The following is an 8,263-nucleotide window of genomic DNA, read 5'->3' as shown; positions in this document are numbered from 1 at the left end:
TAGACAGATCAACGAGACAGAAAGTTAACAAGGATATCCAGGAATTGAACTCATCTCTGCACTAAGCGGACCTAATAGACATCTATAGAACTCTCCACCCCAAATCAACAGAATATACATTCTTCTCAGCACCACATCACACTTATTCCAAAATTGACCACATAATTGGAAGTAAAGCACTCCTCAGCAAATGTACAAGAACAGAAATTATAACAAACTGTCTCTCAGACCACAGTGCAATCAAACTAGAACTCAGGACTAAGAAACTCAATCAAAACCACTCAACTACATGGAAACTGAACAACCTGCTACTGAATGACTACTGGGTACATAATGAAATGAAGGCAGAAATAAAGATGTTCTTTGAAACCAATGAGAACAACGATACAACATACCAGAATCTCTGGGACACATTTAAAGCAGTGTGTAGAGGGAAATTTATAGCACTAAATGCCCACAAGAGAAAGCTGGAAAGATCTAAAATTGACACTCTAACATCACAATTAAAAGAACTAGAGAGGCAAGAGCAAACACATTAAAAAGCTAGCAGAAGGCAAGAAATAACTAAGATCAGAGCAGAACTGAAGGAGGTAGAGACACAAAATCCCTCCAAAAAAATCAATGAATCCAGGAGTTGGTTTTTTGAAAAGATCAACAAAATTGACAGAACGCCAGCGAGACTAATAAAAAAGAAAAGTGAGAAGAATCAAATAGATGCAATCAAAAATGATAAAGGGGATATCACCACCGACCCCACAGAAATACAAACTACCATCAGAGAATACTATAAACACCTCTATGCAAATCAACTAGAAAATCTAGAAGAAATGGATAATTTCCTGGACACTTACACTCTCCCAAAACTAAACCAGGAAGAAGTTGAATCCCTAAATAGACCAATAGCAGGCTCTGAAATTGAGGCAATAATTAATAGCCTACCAACCAAAATAAGTCCAGGACCAGATGGATTCACAGCTGAATTCTACCAGAGGTACAAGGAGGAGCTGGTACCATTCCTTCTGAAACTATTCCAATCAATAGAAAAAGAGGGAATCCTCCCTAACTCATTTTATGAGGCCAACATCATCCTGATACCAAAGCCTGGCAGAGACACAACAAAAAAAGAGAATGTTAGACCAATATCCCTGATGAACGTCGATGCAAAAATCCTCAATAAAATACTGGCAAACCGGATTCAGCAGCACATCAGAAATCTTATCCAGCATGATCAAGTGGGCTTCATCCCTGGGATGCAAGGCTGGTTCAACATTCGCAAATCAATCAACGTAATCCAGCATATAAACAGAACCAAAGACAAGAACCACATGATTATCTCAATAGATGCAGAAAAGGCTTTTGACAAAATTCAACAGCCCTTCATGCTAAAAACGCTCAATAAATTCGGTATTGATGGAATGTACCTCAAAATATTAAGAGCTATTTATGACAAACCCACAGCCAATATCACTCTGAATGGGCAAAAACTGGAAAAATTCCCTTTGAAAACTGGCACAAGACAGGGATGCCCACTCTCACCACTCCTATTCAACATAGTGTTGGAAGTTCTGGCTAGGGCAATCAGGCAAGAGAAAGAAATAAAGGGTATCCAGTTAGGAAAAGAAGAAGTCAAATTGTCCCTGTTTGCAGATGACATGATTGTATATTTAGATAACCCCATTGTCTCAGCCCAAAATCTCCTTAAGCTGATAAGCAACTTCAGCAAATCTCAGGATACAAAATCAATGTGCAAAAATCACAAGCATTCTTATACACCAGTAACAGACAAACAGAGAGCCAAATCATGAACAAACTCCCATTCACAATAGCTTCAAAGAGAATAAAATACCTAGGAATCCAACTTACAAGGGATGTAAGTTGAACTACAAACCACTGCTCAGTGAAATAAAAGAGGACACTAACAAATGGAAGAACATACCATGCTCATGGATAGGAAGAATCAATATCGTGAAAATGGCCATACTGCCCAAAGTTATTTATAGATTCAATGCCATCCCCATCAAGCTACCAATGAGTTTCTTCACAGAATTGGAAAAAACTGCTTTAAAGTTCATATGGAACCAAAAAAGACCCTGCATTGCCAAGGCAATCCTAGGTCAAAAGGACAAAGCTGGAGGCATCACGCTACCTGACTTCAAACTATACTACAAGGCTACAGTAATAAAAACAGCATGGTACTGGTACCAAAACAGAGATATAGACCAATGGAACAGAACAGAGTCCTCAGATATAATACCACACATCTAGAGCCATCTGATCTTTGACAAACCTGAGAGAAACAAGAAATGGGGAAAGGATTCCCTATTTAATAAATGGTGCTGGGAAAATTGGCTAGCCATAAGTAGAAAGCTGAAACTGGATCCTTTCCTTACTCCTTAAACGAAAATTAATTCAAGATGGATTAGAGACTTAAATGTTAGACCTAATACCATAAAAACCCTAGAAGAAAACCTAGGTGGTACCATTCAGGACATAGGCATGGGCAAGGACTTCATGTCTAAAGCACCAAAAGCAATGGCAGCAAAAGCCAAAATTGACAAATGGGATATGATTAAACTAAAGAGCTTCTGCACAGCAAAAGAAACTACCATCAGAGTGAACAGGCAACCTACAGAATGGGAGAACATTTTTGCAATCTACTCATCTGACAAAGGGCTGATATCCAGAACCTACAAGGAACTCAAACAAATTTACAAGAAAAAAACAAACAACCCCATCAAAGAGTGGGCAGAGGATGTGAACAGACTTTTCTCAAAAGAAGACATTCATACAGCCAACAGACACATGAAAAAATGCTCATCATCACTCGCCATCAGAGAAATGCAAATCAAAACCACAATGAGATACCATCTCACACCAGTTAGAATGACAAGCAGTAAAAAGTCAGGAAACAACAGGTGCTGGAGAGGATGTGGAGAAATAGGAACACTTTTACACTGTTGGTGGGACTGTAAACTAGTTCAACCATTATGGAAAACAGTGTGGCGATTCCTCAAGGATCTAGAACTAGATGTACCATATGACCCAGCCATCCCACTACTGGGTATATACCCAAAGGATTATAAATCATGCTGCTATAAAGACACATGCACATGTATGTTTATTGTGGCACTATTCACAATAGCAAAGACTTGGAATCAACCCAAATGTCCATCAGTGACAGACTGGATTAAGAAAATTTGGCACATATACACCATGGAGTACTATGCAGCCATAAAAAAGGATGAGTTTGCATCCTTTGTAGGGACATGGATGTAGCTGGAAACCATCATTCTTAGCAAACTATCACAAGAACAGAAAACCAAACACTGCATGTTCTCACTCATAGGTGGGAACTGAACAATGACATCACTTGGTCTCGGGAAGGGGAACATCACAAACCGGGGCCTATCATGGGGAGGGGGGAGGGGGGAGGGATTATATTGGGAGTTATACCTGATATAAATGATGAATTGATGGGTGCTGACGAGTTGATGGGTGCAGCACACCAACATGGCACAAGTATACGTATGTAACAAACCTGCACGTTATGCACATGTACCCTAGAACTTAAAGTATAATAATAAAAAAAAAAAAAAAAGAAAATCTATAGCACTTTTCATGATATAAACATTAGTGGAAAACAAAACTCAAGAAGGTGATAATAAATTAGAAGACCAGAATATTAGGACAGAATATTTAAGAGAAAATAGAATACTAAAATATATGCAGTCCAAAAAATATAGGAGAATAAAAATAAAGTGAACAAAGAACGTGTAAGACAATATAACATAAGTAGCAAGGAGGCTGACTTAAACCATCCATATTGATAATTCTGGTAAGTTTACATTATTTTAGAAGGCTAAATGGTAGACATAAAAACACACGTAGAATGAAAATAAAAAGATGGAAAAAGATATTCCATGTAAGTGGGAACCAAAAAAGAGCTGGAGTAACTATACTTATATCAGAACAAGATTCTTGTAAATTTCAATACAAAAACTATACAAAAGAGACAAGAAAGGTCATTATATAATGATAAAGGGTAAATCCAGCAAGAGGATCTAAAAATTATAAACATTTAAGCACCCAACATTGGAGAACCCAGATATATAAAACAAAGTTTTAAAGCTAAAGAGATAGATCCCAGTACAATTGTATCTGGAGACTTCACTCCCCAATTTCAGCATTAGACAGATCATCAAGATAGATAATCAACAAAGAAATATTGGACTTAATCTCCCCTGTAGGCCAAGTGGATCTAATCGATACAGAACATTTCATCCAACATCTGCAGAATATACATTATTTTCCTCAGCACATCAATCATTCTCAAGGACAGACAATATGTTAGGCCACAAAACAAGTCTTAAAACATTCAAAAAACTGAAATGATATAAAGTATCTTCTTTGACCACAATGGGATAATGCTAAAAAATAATAGTTGTTAGGAATTTTATAAACTATACAAACACATGAGAATTAAGCAATATGCTCCTGAATGACCAGAGGGTCAATGAGGAAATAAAGAAGAAAATTTAAAAGATTCTTATAACAAATGACAATGGAAACACAACATAACAAAATCTATGTTATACAGAGAAAGCAATACTAAGAGAAGGGCTTATAGCTATAAATGCCTACATCTAAAAAGTAGAAAACCTTCAAATAAACAACCTAACAATGTATCTCAAAGAAGAAAAGCAAGAGCATTGCAAACCCAAAACTAGTAGAAGAAATAATAAAGATTAGAGCAGAAAAAAAATTGAAAGAAGTAAACAATACAAAAATTTAATCAAATAAAAAGTTGTTTTTTAAAGATAAATAAAATCAACAAACTTTTAGCCAGACTAAGAAAAAAAAAAAAGACTGAAATAAATAAAAACAAAGATAAAAAAGAAGAAATTAAAACCAATACTGCAGAAATTCAAAGAATCATTAGAATTTATTATAGGCAACTGTATATCAATACATTGGAAACCAAGAAGTAGATAAATTCCAAGATACATACAACCTACCAAAATTGAACTCTGAAGAAATCCAAAACCTGAACAGACAAATGACAAGTAATGAGATCGAAACCATAACAAAAAATCTCGCAGCAAAGAAAAGCCCAGGACCCATTCGCTTCACTGCTGAGTTTTGCCTAACATTTAAAGAAGAATTAATACCAATACAACTCAAAATATTCCGAAAAATAAATGAGGAGGTAATAGTTCCAAATTGTTCTATGAGCCGGTATCACTCTGACACCCAAACAAGAAAAAGACACATTAAACAAAAAGAAAACTACAGGTCAATATCCCTGATAAATATTAATGCAAAACCTCAGCAAAATATTAGCAAACCAAATTCAACAACACATCAGAAAGACTATTCATGACCAAGTGATATTTATCCCAGGAATACAAGGATTATTCAACAAATACAAATCAATCTATGTGATACATCATATCAACAAATGAAGGACAAAAACTATATGATTATTTCAACTGATGCCCAAAACAAACTTGGTAAAATCAACATCCCTTCATGACAAAAACCCTAAAAAAACCTGCAGATAGCAGGAACATACATCAGCATAATAAAAGCCATATAAGACAGAACCACAGCTAGTTTCATACTGAATGGGGAAAAACTGAATGCCTTTCTTCTAAGATCTGGAACATGACTTATCATGCCCACTTTCACCACTGTTATTCAGCGTAATACTGAAAGTCCTAGCTAGATAAATCAGACAAGAGAAAAATATAAACAGCACCCAAATTGGAAAATAAGAAGTCAAATTATCCTTGTTGGCAGCTGATACAATCTTATATATGGAAACACTTAAAGACTCCACAAGAAAACTATTAGAACTGATAATTATAGTAAAGTTGTGAAATACAAAATCAACATACAAAAACCAGTAGCATTTTTATATGCCAAAAGGAAACAGTCTGAAAAAGTATCAAAATGTAATCATGTTTATAATAGCTACAAATAAGATAAAATACCTAGGAATTAACCAAAGAAGTGAAACATCCCTACAATGAAAACTATAAAACACTGCTAATAGAAATTGAAGAGGACACACACAAAAAAGGGAGGGAAGATATTCCATGTTCATGGATTAGAAGAATAGATAGTGTTAAGTGTCCATACTACCTAAAGCAATCTACAGATTCAGTGCAACCACTATCAAAATACCAATGATATTCTTCACAGAACTAAAAAAAGAACCTAAGATTTACACGCAACGAAAGACCCAGATTAGTCAACACTACCTTAAACAAAACAACACAAAATCACCCAAAAATGAGGAATCACATTACGTGACTTCAAATTATACTACAGAAGTAATGTAATTAAAACAGCATGTTACAGACATAAAACAGAAACATAGACCAATGGAGCAGAACAGAGAACCCAGAAACAAATCAATACACCTACTGTGAACTCATTTTTGACAAAGGTGCCAAGAACATACATTGGGAAAAGGATAGTCTCTTTAATAAATTGTGCTGATAAAACTGAATATTCATATGCAGATGAGTGAAATTAGACCCCTATCTCTCACCATATGCAAAATCAAAATGGATTAAAGACTTAAATCTAAGACCTCAAACTATGAAACTACTAAAAGAAAACTTTGGGGGAGACTCTGCAAGACACTGGACTGGGCAAAGATTTCTTGAGTAATACCACACAAACACAGGCAACAAAAGCAAATATGGACAATGGGATCACACCAAGTTAAAAAGCTTCTGCACAGCAAAGGAAACGAAAACAGAGTAAAGAGACAATCCACAAAATGGAAAAAAATTTGCAAACTGTTCATCTGATAAATAATAACCAGAATATATAATGAAATCAAACAACTATACTGGAAAAGGTATAATAATCCAATTAAAAATGGGCAACAGATCTGAATAGACATTTCTCAAAAGAATAACATATTAATGGCAAGTAGTCATACGAAAAAGTGCTCAACATTATTGATAATCAGATAAATGCAATCAAGACTACAATGAGATATCCTCTCAACTCAGTTAAAATGGCTTTTATTAAAGGCAGGCAATAATAAATGCTAGTGAGGATTTGAAGAAACGGGAACCCTAATACACTGTTGGTAGGAATGTAAATTAGTACAGCCACTACAGAGAACAATTTGGAGTTTTCTCAAAAAACTAAAAATAGACTTAACGTATAATCCAGCAACTCCACTGCTACGTAAATACCCCAAACAAAGTGAATCAGTTTATCAAAGAGGTATTTACACTCCCGTGTTTATTTCAACACTATTTGCAATAGCAAAATATTGGAAGCAACCTAAATATCCATCAAGAGACAAATGGATAAAGAAAATGTGGTACTCGAACACAATGGAGTATTATTCTGTCATAAAAAAGAATGAGATCTTGTAATTTGAAACAACATGGCTGGAACTGGAAGTCATCACGTTAAGTGAAATAAGCAAGGCACAGAAAAACAAACGTCACATGTTCTCACTTATTTGTGGGAGCTGAAAATTGTAACAATTGAACTTATAGAGACAGAGAGTAGAATAATGGTTACCAGAGGCTGGGATGGTAGTGGGTAGTGGGATATGAGGGGGTGGTTAATGGGCACAAAAACACAGACGAAATGAATAATATCTAGTGTTTGATAGCACAACAGGTTGATTGCAGTTAACAATAACTTATCGTACATTTAAAAGTAACTTAAAAAGTATAGTTGGATTGTTTGTAACACAAAGAAATAATAAATGCTTGAGGTGATGGATACCCCATTTACCCTGATGTGATTACTATGTGTTGTGTTTCCATATCAAAATATCTCATGTACCCTAGGAACATACGTATCAAATATATACCCACAATTTTTAACAAAAACCAAATAAGTAAAAACAATAAATGAAAATAAAGGAAACCTAGCAAAATAAAATAAATAACAAATAGGTAAATTTATTATGAATACCAAAGAAGGCTAAACGTGTAAAATTCCAAAATGCATTAAAAAAACTAGCAGATTTGTTTGTTTCTTTGTCATCTTTCTGTTTCTCTGTCTTGTCATGAAAAGCAAAGCAAATATCTGTACTAGACTGTTTTCACAGTGCTATAAAGAACTACCTGAGACTGGTTAATTTATGAAGAAAAGACATTTAGTTGATTCACAGTTCTACATGCTTAATAGGAAACATGACTGGGAGACCTCAGAAAACTTACAATCAAAGCAGAAGGCAAATGGGAAATAAGGACCTTCTTCGCATGGTGGCAGGGGAGAG

This window comes from Piliocolobus tephrosceles, chromosome 14 (assembly GCF_002776525.5).
Source record: "Piliocolobus tephrosceles isolate RC106 chromosome 14, ASM277652v3, whole genome shotgun sequence".
Classification (NCBI taxonomy): Eukaryota; Metazoa; Chordata; class Mammalia; order Primates; family Cercopithecidae; genus Piliocolobus; species Piliocolobus tephrosceles.
This window is presented reverse-complemented; position numbering follows the sequence as displayed.